Genomic DNA, 18,169 nt, shown 5'->3' on the forward strand with positions numbered 1-18,169 from the left:
CCTCCCTCTCTCCCAAGACGCCTCCCCTGGTACCCTAGGTCAGGGGGCTGTGGGGCAGCCTCCACCTGGGCCTCTGCTCAGCAGGTGCGCTGGGAGCCTACAGGCCCTGGGCTCTCCTCCCTTCAGCCCAGGGCTGAAATTCCAGGTGGGAGGAGGCTCTGTCTCTCCCACCCAACACCTCAGGTTGGGAGGCCCTGTCAGCTGGGCCTCAACATCTGGCTTGAGCCCAACAAAACTCCTGAGTGGCCTGGACCATAAGGTGTCTTTTTGGGGTAATGAAATGTTTTGGAATAAGATCGTGGTGACTGTCACATAGCCTTGTGAATATATTACAAACTCTACCAAACTGTACCCTTTAAAATGGTGGATATTACGGTATGTGAATTATATCTCAAAAACAAAAAAAGATCTATAACGGCAGAACTATAATATTTAAAAGTGAGAACATGGGGCGCCTGGGTGGCCCAATGGGTTAAAGCCTCTGCCTTCAGCTCAGGTCATGGTCTCAGGGGTCCTGGAATCTAGCTGAGCCCCACACCAGACTCTCTGCTCCACGGGGAGCCTGCTCCCCACCCCCCACTTGTGATCTTGCTCTCTGTCAAATAAATAAACAAAATCTTAAAAAAAAAAAAAAAGTGAGAACATCCTAAAAAGCCAACAGGGTAATTCCGATTACAGAGACCAGTGGATTGTATTATGGAAAATGCCAACGCTGAATGATCTGTAAAGCCAAATACAAAATGCCTCTACACGGAGCTTCCCATACCCACCTTGAGTTGGTTTTTCTACTTTAACAAATGAGGAAACTGAGGCTTCCAGGACTAAGTATCCTACCCAGCAGGGCACACAGAGTGGTGGAAAAGGAATTTCACCCCTGCTGGTCAGGCCCCATGGGGGGTGGGGGGTTGGTTACCCACAGACCACCACCTCCACTGTAATATCCATTGTTATTTAAAACCAGACTTTGGGGTTTGGGAATTTTCATTTGTTTCCTCCAGGAAGTTATCACAGTTTTCTTTCCTCCTTGCTGTTCCAGCCACAAGGCAAGGCCAGCAGACTACCCCATGCCCACTGCGGGAGGGTGGGGGTGGTATCAGGGTTTCCGAGGTCAGCGGGGGCGGGGCGCGACGAGGCTTCCAGGACTCTCAGCGCGCGAGGACGGAAAGGGGTTTTCTCGCTAAGGCACACCTCGGTGTGGAGGTCAACCCGAACGCCTGGGTTCAACCCGGGGCTCTGCCACGGCCCAGTTCAGCAGTTACCTGGGCAAGCGAAACCTCACCCGGCCTCCTCCGGCGTCTGACAGAGGTACTCCTCCCACCTCCCTCACGGGGCTGCTGGCGGGGGGGAACCGAGTTAAGGCTCGTAAAGCAGTGAGCACGGCGCGGGGCACTCAGCACGCGCCCAGGGTGCGTTAGCAGTTCCGGGAAACGGCCACCAAGGGTCCGCCGTCCAGCCAGAGGCAGGTGTCGGGTGCCACCTTCTGCAACAGGGCTTAAAAAAAAACACACACTCTTTCGGGTCCGACACAGAGCGGCGACACTCGGGGTCCCCCCACGTTCCACCGTTTACGGCCGCACAACCGACCCCACAGGACGCGCCCGCAGCTCGCCGGCCCAGCCCCCCACCCACGCCGCGGTCAGGCCGGCGTTCCACGTGCTCCGCCGCTCCCCGCCCCTTTTTCGGGCCTTCCCCCCACGGCCCATCCCACGCCGAGCTCTGAGCGGGGAGCGGCAGCAGTCCCCGGACCGATGCCAACGGCCACCGCCGTCACCAGACACTTACTTAGGAGAGGGTCCTCTCCGGCTCCCCTCAGGGCGGGGACCCGCAGGAGTACGAGCTGAGAGTGGAAGGACCCGGAAAGAGCACGGTGTAACATCTGCCAGTTAGTTGCGTCCGTTTTTTGTGTAGTCGCCGCGGATAGGACCAGGCGTCCGCCCGTTCCTTCTCATTGGATGTGGCGTCTGACTGTCTACGCCAATAGGATGGATCTTAGGAGGAGGGCGGAGATTGAAGCGCGGCTCCGCCCAGGCCAGGCGAGGAGGCCGCGAGTCGGCTAGGGAGTCTGGGGCGGGGCCGAGCACGTTTGGGGTGGGGCTAAGAGCGTTGGGGGCGGGGACCGGCGCATTGGAGGCGGGGTCGGGCTGGGTCGGAGGCAGAGTTCCGATCCCGGAAGCTCGAGGACGTGTGCGGGCTCCTTTGAAGAAGTGGGCACCTCACCCAGCAACGCGTCCCTTTTCAGTCGGCAGCCAACTGATCCACCCCGGTGTCGTCCTCTCGCCGCCCTGGGCTACTATCCTTTTAAACGTGAGACTTAGGAGGAGGAAAGATTGTACTGTGGGAAGGACAAAGGAGTCTCTGAGATAAGAGAGAGAAAACAGGTGGTGACGTCTTGGGCTGTGACCTCAGGTGGCCGGTCTGCTGACCCTAGGTCTGTATAGCTCCAAGGTGCAGAGGAGCGTGGCCTGAAGGGCTGTCATGGAGGGTCTTCTAGGTTTAGTTCTGTTTTCCTGCCTTGCAGTGTGACCTAGGCCGAGTCTCTTCTCTCTTTTGTGCTTTCATTTCAAATTCTGTTGAACAATGAAGTTTAATCTGATGTTCTCTCCAGTGCGAAGATTGTTTGTACGACTGATATTTCCAGAATGTTCTCTTTGTGCTGTGGCTGTTCCAGATTTCAGCAGACAGCTATCAGAACTTCGAGAAGCCTGTGATGGGCACTTGGCCAGAAGTGACAGTTTGCGAGAAGATCTGGGTTCAAATAGACCAGGCTTGGCCGGGGTGGGGGTGGGGTGGAGGGGAGAGGGAAGAAAGAAAGAAAAGAAAATTAAACAAATATGCCAAGCTTGGTTGTTGCCACTAGCAGACCTGGCACACCATGTGCCTTTTGACCCGGGTCCTTGTGAGTGACTGGACCAGTTAGAAAGTAGGTCATATAGTTTATCAGTTGTATCTCAGTGGGAAAGCATTTCAATCAATAATAAGGTAGAATTTCCGCTCTCAAAGAGTTTACACACAAATGCAGGGTGTGCAGCACGGAGAGGTGGTAAGGGGAATGAGAAGTGAGTAGAATCAGAATAAAGGACAACTTTGTGAAGCTTGATGGCCCAGAAGAGAAGGCAGAGACAGGCATTCTAAGCTGAACAAACACTGGAAGCCTGGTGGAGGAATAGTGAGGCGTTCATTTTGGCTGCATGGGAGGGGAGTGTTGGAAGCAAAACTGGCAGGGTAGGTTGGGTCAGATGTCAGGGAAAGGAGCAGGCAGAGGGGACCTGGAAAGTTCGAGAGTTGGGGAATGCAGGACTAGAGCTCTTGAAGAGAGATCACCCAGGCGGCACAGTAGGAGAGACTGGAGAGGACAGACTGTGGAAATCTGCAATTTTTTCTTTCTTCCCTCTCCCCTCCACCCCACCCCCACCCCGGCCAAGCCTGGTCTATTTGAACCCAGATCTTCTCGCAAACTGTCACTTCTGGCCAAGTGCCTATCACAGGCTCCTCCTCAGGAGCTTATTGAAGCCACAGCCCCTGTGAAAGGTAGTGAGGGCTGAAGCGGAGTGGTGATCGCTGGGATGGAAGAGAGGGCAGATGGGGGACACGCTTGAGAGGATGGAGGATCTGCAAGGTTTGGTGAAGCCTGTGGGAGGAGTGAAGGGGATTGCCAAGCTGGAGAGCTTGGGCCGCTGGAGGAAGTCAGGAAGGATGGCCGCCAGCCAGGCAGAGGGCTCAGAGGCAGGTTTAGTGGTCTGCAGTAGGCACACCAGAGAAAAAAGATGAAAGAACATTTGCAAATCAAGGCACAAAGGCAGCTTGGTCTCAGGCGAGAGTCATTTGCTGTCTGTGAGCCTGTTTCCTCACAGATAAGATGAGGATGATGAGATGTACTGAAGAGGGTTATTGTGAGGAGTTGATGTGGCGGCTCTAGAGCCCCTCACTGCTGGGTCTGCGTGCCTGTGGATTGAGCACCTGCCGTTATGGGGAAGACTGGCTATCTGGACAGCGTAGTTACCAACAAAAGTAGAAATAGGGTGATGCCTGGGTGGCTCAGTTGGTTAAGCAGCTGCCTTCAGCTCAGGTCATGATCCTAGGGTCCTGGGATCAAGTCCCACATTGGGCTCCTGCTCAGAGGGGAGCCTACTTCTCCCTCTGCCTGTCACCCCCTCCCCCACTTGTGCTCTTTTTCCTTTCCCTCTGACAAATAAATAAATGAAATCTTAAAAAAAAAAAAAAAGAAAAACTAGGTGGTTCAGTTGGTGGAAGTTCTCTTGATTTCTGCTCAGGTCATGATCTCAAGGTTGTGAGATCAAGTTCCCCCTGGGCTCCACACTTAGCGTGGAGTCTGCTTCAGATTCTCTCTCTTCCTTTCCCTCTGCTCCTCTCCTCACTCATGCTCTCTCTTTAACATAAATAATTCTTTAACAAAAAAGTAATTTCCTTTAAAAAAAAAATCTTCAGAATTTGAAGCCAAGGCAAATAAAAGTTTTTCTCTGAAATGGCATCTAAAATGAATAACATTAAATTTGGCTACATTAAAAAGAAAAAGATATATGGTTCTTATCATGTGCCACATATTTTCTAACCTCTTTCCATATGTTCATTCTTTCAATTACAACAACTGTGTGAAGTAGGTGCTACTCCTATCACTACTTCACGGGTCAGTTGAGTCATAGGTTAAGTAACTTGCGCAGGGTCACACAGCTGGTGATTGGCAGAGCCAGGATTTAAACTCAGGCAATCTGGTTCCAGAGTTTGTACTCTCAAGGCAAGAACAATTGAAAGTTAAAAGACACTCAGTTTGGTATAAAATACCTTTAACTCCTATCACAGAAAAGTGATTTTCTTAATATATAAAGTACTGCAAGTAAACACAGTAGAAAAATGAAGTGTCTCAGGGCGCCTGGGTGGCTCAGTGGGTTAAGCCTCTGCCTTTGGCTCAGGTCATGATCTCAGGGTCCTGGGATCGAGCCCCTGCATCGGGCTATCTGCTCAGCAGGGAGCCTGCTTTCCACCCCACCCCCACCCTGTCCCGCCTGCCTCTCTGCCCACTTGTGATCTCTGTCTGTCAAATACATAAATAAAAATCTTAAAAAAAAAAAGAAGTGTCTCTACCAACTAGACAGAAAAAGAAATAAACATGAAAGGATCCTCACTGTCCCTCAATATAAGGAAAATGTAGTTTAAAACTCCTCTGAGGAGGGCGCCTGGGTGGCTCAGTGGGTTAAGCCGCTGCCTTCGGCTCAGGTCATGATCTCAGGGTCCTGGGATCGAGTCCCGAGTCGGGCTCTCTGCTCGGCAGGGAGCCTGCTTACTTCTCTCTCTCTCTCTGCCTGCCTCTCAGTGTACTTGTGATTTCTCTCTGTCAAATAAATAAATAAAATCTTTAAAAAACAAACAAACAAACAAAAAAAACAACAAAAAAAACTCCTCTGAGGAGTTGCCTGAGTTGCTCAGTCTTGATTCTGGCTCAGATCAGGGTCTCAGCCGAGAGAGCGAGCCCTACACTGGGCTTCATGCTCAGTGCAGAGTCTGTCTGTCCCTCTCCCTCTGCTTCTCCCCTGTTCTGTTCCTCCGCTGTTATTTATTTAATAATAAGTAATAAACAATAATAAAATACGTAAGAAATAAATATATAATATGTATAACATATATACGTTATACATAAAATAATAAACAAGATTTTATTTATTGGGGGGGAGAGCACAAGATGGGGGAGGGTCAGAGGGAGAAGCAGACTCCCCACAGAGCAGGGAACCCAATGTGGGACTCAATCCTGGGATTCCAGGATCATGACCTGAGCAGAAAGTTGCATTACTGACTGAGCCACCCAGGTGCCCCCTCTCTCAAATAAATAAACAAATAAATAATAAATAGATAAAATTTTAAAAACAAAACAAAACAACTCCTCTGATGTATGCTTTTTCTTTTTTTTAAAGATTTATTTATTTATTTATTTGACAGAGAGAGAGAGAGATCACAAGTAGGCAGAGAGGCAGGCAGAGAGAGATGGGGAAGCAGGCTCCCTGCAGAGCAGAGAGCCCGATGAGGGGCTTGATCCCAGGACCCTGAGGTCATGACCTGAGCCAAAGGCAGAGGCTTAACCCATTGAGCCACTCAGGTGACCCTGATGTATGCTTTTTCATAACCAGATCGGCAGACTCCAGAAATTTGTTAATGCTCAGTGAGGCTCTCATACAACCTCTACGGGAGACAGTTTGGCGGCAGAATGGTATTACCAAATAAAAAATGCCTATACCTTTGACCCAGCAATTGCACTGCTATGAATTGATCAAAGAAATATGTTTGCAAAATGACTTGGGTAAATAGAACATTGTGTAATAGTGAAGGTTTTGAAGCCATCTTAATGTCCATTAGTAGGAGACTATTAAAAAAAATGATGGTACCTTCATTCAGTGGAATACTGTGCACTAAAAAAGAAGGAAAAAGAGGGAGAATGAGGAGGCTCTTTGTATACTGATACAAAGTTAGATTCTTGCTGAAAAAAGGTGAAGAACAGTATGGAAAGTATTACATAGGGTGAAAAGTGTGTGTGTGTGTATGTGTGTGTGTATGCATGTACATGTCCCTGGAATTACACAGGAAACTGATAATATCAGTTACCTCTAGGGAGAGGATCTGGATGACTAGGAGGCAGGGATGATTTTATGTCTTATTGTGCCTTTTGAATTTTGGCCATGTGAATATATTGCTTATAAAATAGAAAGTTTAAGAGTTAATTAAAGCAAATGAACACCATGTACAGCAAGCAACAACCGAAGTTACTCATTTTAAGAGGTGACATATAAATGTGTTGCTAAAGGAACTAGAATGCCTGTCAAATCCCATCATGGAGACACTAATGCAAAATATAATCGATACAAAAGAGAAACAGAAATTAACATGTCTATTAAGTGATAACAGTCTGCTCCAAACCCAGAAAAAGTATCCTTTTAATCAGAATTTATCAGTGTTTATTCAGTAGTGTCTAGTGTCTTGGTCACTGGAACTCTGCATCCAGAATAATTCTTCAATCCTTTTTCATATCATACAAGACTCTCTGACCCTCTTTGTATGATTACATGTTCACCAAACTCTACTACCCAGGAAACATGAATCTAGAAAGAAGGGAGCTTTGGGTGATGGGCAAGAATATTCTAGATACTAGGAATTTATATATTCTAGTAATAAATAATTAGTATTCTATGTACTTAGATGGACTGAAGCAGTTTCTTCCTTCCTCCCTCCCTCTCTCCCTCTCTCTTTTTTCCTTTCAAGTAGGCTCCATGCCTAGCATGGACTCCAGTCCAACACGGGTCTTGAAGTGACAACCCTGAGATCAAGACCTCAGCTGAGGTCAAGAGTCTGACACTTAACCGACTGAGCCACCCAAGTGCCCCTGGACTGGAGCACTTTCTAAGGATCTAGTCCAAGTAAATGATAACATTAAATGTTGGAACCCCCAAACTCAAGGACAAGACTTGGGGTACTTCTGAACCTTAGCTAGGGAGCAGCTCGACCAATTCAACAATTAATAATACATGCTTGATGCAAAAATGTATGAAACAGAAAAGCACAAAGTAAAAAAAAAAAAAATCCAAATTACCTATGATAAATCCATGCCTTGAAAAAAACCACTGTTCATGTTTGGATGTTTTTATTTCTAAGCACATGTTTGTTGTACTTGTTTATATAGTTCATTAATTTGTTCAGTTATTTATTGAGCAATTGGATTGCCATGCCTGTTCTAGGTGCTGGAGATTAGTTGTATATATTTTTTTAGTAATTAAAAAATTCTTTTTGAAATAATCACAAACTAATAGAAACTTTCAACTGTAATACAGAGGAATTTCCCACTGAAATACTCTGTATATTCTACAGTATAACTGTCTGTCTATCTATCTATCTATCTATCTATCTCCACGACATAACCATCAGAATCAGGAAATCAGCATTTTTCTACAATCCAGTTCTTGGCCCATCTCAAGAATCACCCATTGTCCCAATAATTTTCTTTTATGGCAATAGAATCAGAGTCACATGCTGTGTTTAGTTATGTCTCAAATCTCCCTCACTATAAAACAATTCCTCAATCTTTTTTAAATTTTCATGACCTTAACACTTCTGAAGATTACAAGTCAGTTAATCTGTAGAATGTCCCTCAGTTGGGGCCCTCATTTTAGATTTGTCTGCTGTTTTCCAGGATTAGATTCAGACTATCTTCAACAAGGAAGTCACAGAGAAGACATTGCCTTCTTCTCATCACATCCTATTAGGCAGCACAGAATTTGGATTTGTCCCATTACAGATGATGTTAACTTTCATTTTTAAAAAAAATTTAATATTTTATTTATTTATTTATTTATTAAAAGATTTTATTTATTAATTTGACAGAGAGAAATCACAAGTAGACAGAGAGGCAGCCAGAGAGAGAGAGAGAGAGGGAAGCAGGCTCCCTGCTGAGCAGAGAGCCCGATGCGGGACTCGATCCCAGGACCCTGAGATCATGACCTGAACCGAAGGCAGCGGCTTAACCCACTGAGCCACTCAGGCGCCCCAAGATTTTATTTATTTATTTGACAGAGAGAGACACAGCGAGAGAGGGAACACAAGCAGGGGGAGTGGGAGAGGGAGAAACAGGCTTCCTGCCTAGCAGGGAGCCCAATGTGGGGCTTGATCCCAGGACCCTGGGATTATGACCTGAGTTGGAGACAGACACTTAACGACTGAGCCACCCAAGCATCCCAACTTTCATTTCTTGATTAAGGTAATGGTCAGACAGCCTTCTCTAATGTAAAGTTACTCTTTTTAAAAAATTAAAATTTATTTTAAATTTTGAAATAATTGTAGACTCACAGGAAGTTGTAAAAATAATATAAAGAAGTCCCTGTACCCTTCATATTATTTCCCCCATGGTAACATCTTACATAACCATAGTACAACATTACTTTTTTTGGTAATTGGTATTTGTGAGTCTATGTAAATATCCTATTCTTTACAAGCTTTCATTTAATCAATTGATTAATATGCTCAGAGTGTCCTACATTCTTTGGTAGGTTAAATCCAGTCTCATCATTCTTTCTTTTTATGCTAAAATGGTTCCATTTTGGCTAGTAGAAGCTTTTCAAACTGACTTCTGTGTCCTTTTGACATGTCCTCATTATTCTCTGGTCATTCTTTTCTAGCAAAAGATGTTGTAGGCTCATCTTATACTTCCCCAGCCCCAGGTGTGAATGAATTATTTCTCTAAGGAGTCCTAGTATCATTTAGTGGACAGTGGTATTTTGAAACCAAGATCTGAGTGCTAAGCATACTCATTGCTATTAGGGTGTCCCTCTTGCAAGGCCCACTCAGGGTCACAGTTGCGAATACACAACCATACAATTCCACACACAATGTACACACACATACACACATTTACATCTATATTTACTTGTACATCTAAATCTATCTTCACTTGATCTTAGCCAAAAGTCCAAGAAGCGATTTTCTATTATCTTGAAAACTATAACTTTGTACCAATACCTCTAATTCCAGTCCATCACCATAGGGCTCATTCAAGTTTTCTCTCTTTCCATATTTGTATCTTCTCTAACAGTGAATTATACTTAAAAAAAATATTTTATTTATTTATTTGAGAGAGAGAGAGAGACAAAGAGAGGATAGGGAGGGGGAGGAGCAGAGGGAGAGAGAGAGGCAGACTCCCCACTAAGTAGGGAGCCCAACATGGGGCTCAATCCCAGGACCCCGAGTTCACGACTTGAGCCACAGCCAGCCGCCTAATTGACTGAGTCACCCGGCGCCCCAACAGTGAATTATCTTTAATGTATTTACTTATTTGATCACTCCTTCTGGATGTAGCCATACCTATAAGAGTTTCTGCCACCATTGTTTTGTTTAAACAATCTTTGTGAACCATTTTTTTTTTCAGGTCAATATATATTCTTACACAATATGAATTTCAAAAACCCAGTCTGATCAGTTAAAAAAGGAAAACATTAGCCAGGTTTGTCTTTCTGGAATTGAGTGCGTAATGGATTGCCTTCCTGTCCTGGCCCTGACCTGAGGGCTGAGTGGTTTACACTGTGCTTTATTGGGGGAGTAATGCATGCTGTCTTGATTCTAGGCATCCAGTTTCTCCAGATAATTCCATTTTGGGCTTCTTTATGCTACAGACTGTAATTCCTTCATGAGGCTTCATCCTCAGCATGCATTTCTCTACTCTCTGCCCCCTAGAGAGGGGTCTCTGTCATTAGGAGTCAATGGAGGCCTCCTTGGAAACACAGGTCAAAGCAGGAGCTTACTTTTCTCACCTTTTTTTTATGTTACCCTGTCTACTTGGTGCCAGGAATTGTGCTTCCATTTGGGGAATTCTTCAAATAATTTCTAAAACTTTTCTTCCCCTCTGCTAAGCATTTGCAAGACTGGGGTCTTCCCAGGGTGGCCTGGATTTGAGAATGAGAAGGAAGAGTACTTTTTCATAGCTTCAGGGAGCATCATTCACTTTCTCGGCAAGCTAGAAGAATTTAAAAGGATGTGCTTTGTTCCTGGTGACTGGCTTTATCAGTGACAACAGCCTTATAGACATAAGAAGGTATAGATTGAGAGAAGGGGGAAAAATCCTGCAAATTAAGAGCAGGGGAAAGAAAAAATTGAGGCATATAATTGTTCCAAATCTTACTGCCTCCCTGATTTCTTCTGTACTTGGTTTTGTATTTAACACTGATGGGGGAGGGGATGGTCCTTAGGGAACATGCAGAAGAGAGCAGGGAAGCACTGGCTTCAGCTTAGCCTTAAGAGACAGTGGAAGACTTCAAGCAGAACCTGCTTTATCCAGATAGCAGTGGAAGCACGTGTCTGGGGAGGCTTTTAAAAAATCAGATGGGCGTGTTGTTCCTGACCTCAGGAGAGGACATAAGAGACTGGATTAATACGCTTTTCTGTTGTTTTCTGGGACCACATATGTAGAAAATCAGATAACTCAAGAAGGCTAATGTAAGGGACCTCTTTAGCGCTCATTTCTCAGATGAATCCATACTGAAAGCCAGATACTTTCACAAAATTAATTTCTTCCTTGTTCTGTCCCAAATTTCATTACCTAGACCCCACCTTTCCAGATCAGGAAAGTATTTCATTATGGACAACTGTGACGACATATTTGAAGGTGTTTTGTGTATTGGAAGGAAGACACCTAGTATTGCCTATTATTGTTGATTATCACTTGAAATACAGGCTAGAGTTAAGACTGTGTGCTCTGGAACCCATCAGACTCTGTTCCTATACAGTTTAGCTGTGGGCCCCTGGCCATGTTAATTGGCCTCTCTGAGCCTCAGTTTCCCCAATGGAAAAAAATGGGGCTACCAAGGATATCTACTTCGACATAAGGGTTAAATGTGCTTGGATTCTACAAAGCACTTAGAACAGGGCCTGACCCCCTGTGAGCACTCGAGAACTCAGGGAAACTGAATGCAAACCTCTACCCCCCACCCCCTGCCATTCCCGAACCAAAAAACAAACCCTTCTGAATAGTGGGAGCCCCAACTGCTTTGCTGGACCTCCTTGAGGAAGAGCTGGGAAGGCACGGGAGAATTGCAGAGGGAGATTTTCCAGGCCTCTTTCTTCTCAATCTGAGGCATGGGTGTGATTTCCTACCTCCCCCTGGAGAGATCGCTCCTTCCTGTAAGGCTCAGTGTTGGCCACAGTGGGCTTTTGCTGCAAGGGCTTTATCTAACAGTGGAGGTTTCCGCAAAATAAGTTTCTGTGTCTATAAATGGCTTCTTCCCACCTCACCTCCATGGGCATTGTCTAATGGTGGGGTCAGCTCATTTTCTGGAGCCAAATAAACATTTGTTCCTTCTAGCCCCACGGTGATAGTGCCACTATTAATGAGCGGCAGTGTTGCCCATTTCTTCCAGAGCCATTAGGGAAGCCCTAATAGAGTTCTGTTTATTGCCAGGGGAAGTGTGCGAGGCAGTCAGTAAGCACAGCTGGGGCTCCCAGTCTCCAGCAGGTCCTGCGGCGCGGGCAGCCAGAGCGATCATTCTTAGACTTGTGAAGTCAGGACATAAATTCCAAGAGGAGTAAAAATGAGTGAGATAAGGGAACTGGAGTCTATGATTTAGAGTCATCTTTCAGGTTTCTGAAATTTTGAGTCAGTTAAGGTAATATGGTAGTGCAAGGGAAAGGACAGTGCCTAAGGGGGTAGCAGTCTGAGCTGTGCCCTATTAAGTACAAGCTCCGAGTTGGTTTCCTTGTCAGAGGCTGCACTTGCCCGTGCTCCGTAAATATGCGTGGTGGGTGATTGGCTGAGCCATCATCAGGGAGGTCTTCGGAATGAATAGGGTCCATCGCACTGCGATATGCACAGAATATATGTTGTGACAAAATCCACTGGCTCCTTCACTAAACCAGCTTCTACAAACATTGAGACTGTGCACGGCTCGTTGGTTGGCAGAGAATACGGAACTTACATGAATGAGAGATCGCGACGGAAATAGGTGCTGCTCAGAATTCGCTGAAAGCAGGCCAGACCATTCAGCACAAAGCATTTGTAGGCACTGGTTTTAGATGACGAAGCATTTGTAGGCGCTGGTTTTAGATGACGAGGTTTTTGGCTGGATGGACTGAGATTTGCACAAGAATGAATGTCCAAGACACACCTCTCCGTGCAAAGCCTCGGAATCCCAATCAGGCTAGCACAAGCCGAAGAAGAGTTTCGTGGAAGGATTCTGGGGGTATGTTGTATCTATGAGGAGGAGGCACTGGAATTAGAAACTAGAATGTCAGGAACCCAGGTGATTTTTTTTCTCCACCCCCCTGAGAGCTATGGCATCTCTTAGCTCTGCTGCTCTCTGCAATCTGATTGTTCTTGTTCTTTTTTCATCTCCTAAGATTGATTTATTTATCTTATTGAGAGAGAGAGAGAGAGTGTGCAGGGGGAGTAAGCGGGGAGAGCCAGGTGGAGAGAGAGAGAATCTCAAGCAGACTCCCTGCTGAGAGTGGGGCCCCATGCGGGGCTTGATCCCATGACCCCGAGATGATTCCAGCCGAAACGAAAGTTGGTCACCCAAAGCACTGAGCCACCCACACGCCCCTACAATCTCTTTGTTCTTGACACAGATCTCTGCAGCCTCATGCCCACTCTGATGAGCTGTAAGATAAAATAGAAAAGGTGAAATAACGTTTTAGAAATGAATAGATGTCATTTAAAAAAAATCCAAGGAAAAGAGCCCTTTGCCCCAAAATAGTAAATCCCAGAGTTTAAGGAAAATGAAAAAAGGTTCAGATGTCTTCAACACCAGTTGGCATCACCAGCACCTGATAGAGAGGAAACATCCGGCACCGCAATGGAGGGGACCAGGACTGTCAGGACCCCGAGTGAGGTACCAGGTAGGAACCTGGGTTGAGTCAGGAGACAGAAAAGGAGAGAGGCTTTTATATAATAAAAGTATCAAACCAGATCTGTGTGCTCGAGAACTTGATTTCTACAGGTCAGTCCTGCTGACTCAGGTCTAAGCAACATGTGTAATAAATGGGACACATCCATGCACCCTCATTGGTTCTTTTAGTTGGCATCGATGCCCAGAGAAAGCTGGTCTGGAAAAGGTGAAAATATGTTAGAAGAATGAAGGTGAGAGTTAGTCCAAAACTCAGTGAGTAAGGCTAAGCAAGGCAAACATCCATGCGATGACGTCTGTGGCCTGGCACCAGATGTCAAGGCCTGAGTCGAGCAAGGGGGGCGGTGGCACAGGGGAGGGAGTACATCAAGGGCTGTGGGGGTCTGTTATGGGGAGCAGGGGTTGGGTGAGGTGGGCAAGTACACAGGGGAGTGATGTTAGTGATGTTAGTAGCGGCAGGGTTGGAGCCTAGTGGGGTAAGGAGGGTACCCACTCAGCTAAGGGGTGGGCTGGGACGATGTGAGGAGCCATGATGGGAGACTGGTTCCATATTGGGTGATGGACGGAGGGAGGGAGGAAGGGAGATTGATTTGTATTAGTTTACTACCACTGCTGAAACAAAATGCTATAGACAGAGTGACTTTATTTTTTTCTTTTTCCTTATTTTTATAAAGATTTCGTTTATCTATTTGACAGAGAGAGATCACAAGTAGGCAGAGAGGCAGGCAGAGAGAAGGAGGAAGCAGGCTCCCAGCTGAGCAGAGAGCCCGATGCAGGGCTTGATCCCAGGATGCTGAGATCATGACCCGAGCTGAAGGCAGAGGCTTAACCCACTGAGCCACCCAGGCACCCCATATATTGTGGCTTTAAACAACAGAAATTTATTTCTCACAGTTCCAGAGTCTGGAAGTCCAAGGTCAAGTGTTGGCTAGTTTAATTTCTCCTGAGGCCTCTCTCCTTAGCTTGCAGATTGCTGCCAGCTCACTGGTGTGCTCCCAGGTCTTTCCTCTGTGTGTGTGTTCCTGGAGTTTCTCCATGTGTCCAAATCTCCTCTTCTTATGGGGACTCCAGTCAGACTGGATTGGGGCCCAATCTAATGGCCTCATTTTAAATTAATCACCTCTTTAAAGACTCTCTGTCTCCAAATACAGCCACATTCTGAGCTATGGTGGTAGTGGTGGGGACGGAGGTGCTTCGGGCTTTAACATATGGATTCTGGGGAGACAGTTCAATCCATAACATGATTCAGTAAATAAATATATTGAGACTGTCAAAGAAGGGAGCTAGCAATACAGGAAGAGAGAAAGCTAGATTGGAGGGGCGTCTGGGTGGCTCAGAGGGTTAAGCCTCTGCCTTCGGCTCAGGTCATGGTCTCAGGGTCCTAGGATTGAGACCTACATTGGGATCTCTGTTCTGTGGGGAGCCTGCTTCCTCCTCTCTCTCTGCCTGCCTCTCTGCCCACTTGTGATCTCTCTCTCTCTGTGTCAAATAAATAAATAAATAAATAAATCTTAAAAAAAAAAAAAGCCAGATTGGAATTGAGGTACTAAAATGAACCATGATTGGGGCGCCTGGATGGCTCAGTGGGTTAAGCCACTGTCTTCGGCTCGGGTCATGATCCCAGGGTCCTGGGATCGAGTCCCGCATCGGGCTCTCTGCTCAGCGGGGAGCCTGCTTCCCTCTCTCTCTCTGCCTGCCTCTCCATCTACTTGTGACCTTTCTCTCAATCTCTCTCTCTGTTAAATAAATAAATAAATCTTAAAAAAAAAAAAAAGAACCATGATTTTCAATAGCAAGAAAACAAATACAGAAATAAGTGTGTATATGTCCACCTAATTCTCTCCCTTGGGCCCCTGAGAGGGCCCGGGAGCAGCAACACTGTAATGACAATAAGCTTACCTAATGTTCAAATCTTGGATGCTAAATACTATTTTCTAGTAAAAGGAACCAATATTTTTTTAATTTAAATTTTTTATTTTATTTTATTTTATTTTTAATTTTTTTTTGAGAAATGGCTGACTCTAGGGTAGGACAGAGAAAGTTGGCCCAATCTGGGACTATCTAAGCACCTAAATGAATGACAATATTAATGGATTCTAGCCTGCCGAATAAGTAGGAGTTGTTATGTCCATACTGATGCAACAAACTAAATGAATGAGCAAATGAAGAGAGAAGAAAAGTTTTTCTTCTAGAAGAATGCCAATGAATAGAGATGATGGAGTTAGAAAGTCATGATTTGGCAACCATCACCATCATAGTTAACTCAGTAAAGAAATGCCAATGGATGATGAAACTAGGGGGCAAGTATTTGATGAGGTAAGGACATAGATGCAATTTCAAAAAACTCCTAAAAATGCTTATTAATGACAAGGAGGGAAGGAGTAATTACACAGTGGAGAGGTCTGGAAGACACCAGATTGATCAAGGGACTAAAATTAATATCACTAGTAATGATACGGATCTTGATTGGACACCATCTGATAGATGCAACGAGAAGAACCCACCATCACTTTTGTCGTATTCTTGGCAAAAACACAGAACGTGACTCTAACCATGAGGGAAATCAGGCAAACCCGTATCTCCAAAATAACTGTCCTGTAATCTTCAAAAATTTCAGGGTCATGAAAGACAAGGAAGGTCTGAGGAGCTCTTCCAGATTGAAGAAGTTTAAATAGACATGACAATTTAATGCAACATGTTATCCGATTGGGATCTTCTAGTTTTCCAGAGGGTATTATTGGAACAATTGGCAAAACTTGAGTGGGTTTCTAGATTTGATAGTGGTAGTGTATAATGTTAATTTTCTGATTTTGATGTTTGTATTTTGGTTATGTAGGAGAATGTCCTTGTTGGTAGGGATTACACATTAAAGTGTTTAAATGTGATGGGGCATCACATTGGCTACTTATTTCCAAATGATTCAGGCAAAAAAGAGGTTATGTTTATAAATCTTTCTTTCTTTTTTTAAAAGATTTTATTTATTTATTTGAGAGAGAGCCAGAGAGAGACAGAATATGAGCGGGGGAGAGGCAGTGGGACAAGCAGACTCCTTGCTGAGTGTAGAGCCAGCTGTGGGACTTGACCCCAGGACCCTGAGATCATGACCTGAGCCAAAGTCAGAGCTCAACTAACTGAGCCACCCACCCAGGGGCCCCTAAAATTATTTCTAAGTTACAGAATTATCTAGACAAAAAATGGGGATAAAATTAAAACATATATATATATATATATATATATATATATATATATATAATATTTGACAGTCAAAAATGGAGAGAGTTTACTATCAGTAGACTCACTAAAGGAAATTTTAAAGCGCATTTTTTTTCCAGGCAAAATGAAAATGATCTCATATGAAAGGTTAGATATAAAGGAAGGAATAAAGAAAGGGGCAAATAAATTGGTCATCTAGAAGAATAGAAACTCTAGAGTCTTACAATAAAATACATGTCTATAATGACATGTAAGTTGGGAGGGGGATATATATAATTTTCTGGAAAGACTGTAGATGTACTGATTGAATTAGATGTACTGATTAAAAAGATGCATGTTGTAATTTTTAATGTGCAACATGCTAAAAGAATAAGATAATATCACTCTAAAGAATGTAAGAAAATAAAATGATAAAAAATGCTCAGTCAATCCAGAAGAAGGCAAAAAGGAGAGAAAAAGGAGCATAAAACACATGGAACAAGAGTAAAGCATGTAACCGTTGGGGAAAGTGCAAACTGGTACAGTCATTGTGGAAAACAATATAGAGGTTCCTCAACAAATTAAAAATAAAATTTATCCTACAATCCAGGAATTGTACTACTGGGGATTTACTAAAAATATACAAAAACACTAATTGAAAGGGATACATGCACCGCTATGTTTATTTACTTATTATTTTTTAAAAGATTTTGTTTGTTTATTGGAGAGCTAGAGTGAGTGAGAGTGAGAGAGTACACGAGTGGGGGAGGGGTAAAAGGAGAGGGAGTCTCCATCCCGGGAATCCAGACGATGACCTGAACTGAAGGCAGACGCTTAACCAACTGAGCCCCCCAGGTGCCCCCACCCCTATGTTTACTGCAGTATTATTTACAATAGCCAAATTATAGAAGGCACCCAAGTGTCCATGGATAGATGAATGGATACAGAAGATGTGGTGTACAGAAATAATGGAATATTATTCAGCCATGATAAAGAATGACCTCTTGTCATTTGCAACAACATGGATGGATCTAGGGACTATAATGCTAAGTGAAATAAGTTAGAGAAGGATACCATATGATTTCACTCATACGTGGAATGTAAGAAACAAAACAAACAAGCAAAGAAAAAAAAGAAAACCCCCAAAACAGACTTTTAATTATAGAGAACCGGTGTTAATAGAGGGGAGGTGGGTAGGGAAATGGGTGAACAGGTGTGGGAGTTAGGAGTACACATATTATGATGAGCACTGACTAAAGTATAGAATTGTTAAATCACTATATTTGACACCTAAAATTAATATAACCCTGTATGTTAATTAGACTGGAGTTAAAATAAAAAAGAACAAAGCCCATAATATTAATACAATTGATTTTAATCCAAATATATCAGAATTTACATTAACTGTATCTGGATTAAATGCTTCAGTTAAAGACAATGATTATTAGACTGGATAAAAAAAACAAAACAAAACCCAACTATCAGTTACTTATAAGAGACACATCTAAAAACATAAGGATATAAAAATTTTGAGGGTCAAAGGAGAGTAAAACCTCATGTGAGCTAGGAGAGACAGTTGTGTGGCTGTGTTTGTA

At 44.3% G+C, this 18,169-nt stretch overlaps 1 protein-coding gene across 4 annotated transcripts in view; it reads right to left on the reverse strand.

Annotated features, from left to right (window-relative positions):
• Positions 1-1,896, reverse strand: part of DCAF4 (DDB1 and CUL4 associated factor 4) — a 29,724-nt gene extending 27,828 nt beyond the window's left edge. For 2 of the 4 annotated variants that reach the window (XM_059373819.1, XM_059373817.1), the window contains exon 1: positions 1,783-1,894. The gene's annotated coding sequence lies outside the window, so the exon portion shown is untranslated. Of the gene's footprint in view, positions 1-1,259; positions 1,492-1,782 lie in introns of all 4 variants that reach the window. The other 2 variants (XM_059373818.1, XM_059373820.1) reach the window with 2 other exon arrangements.
• Between the last annotated feature and the right edge of the window lie 16,273 nt (positions 1,897-18,169).

This window comes from Mustela nigripes, chromosome 13 (assembly GCF_022355385.1).
Source record: "Mustela nigripes isolate SB6536 chromosome 13, MUSNIG.SB6536, whole genome shotgun sequence".
In the NCBI taxonomy this organism is placed as follows: Eukaryota; Metazoa; Chordata; class Mammalia; order Carnivora; family Mustelidae; genus Mustela; species Mustela nigripes.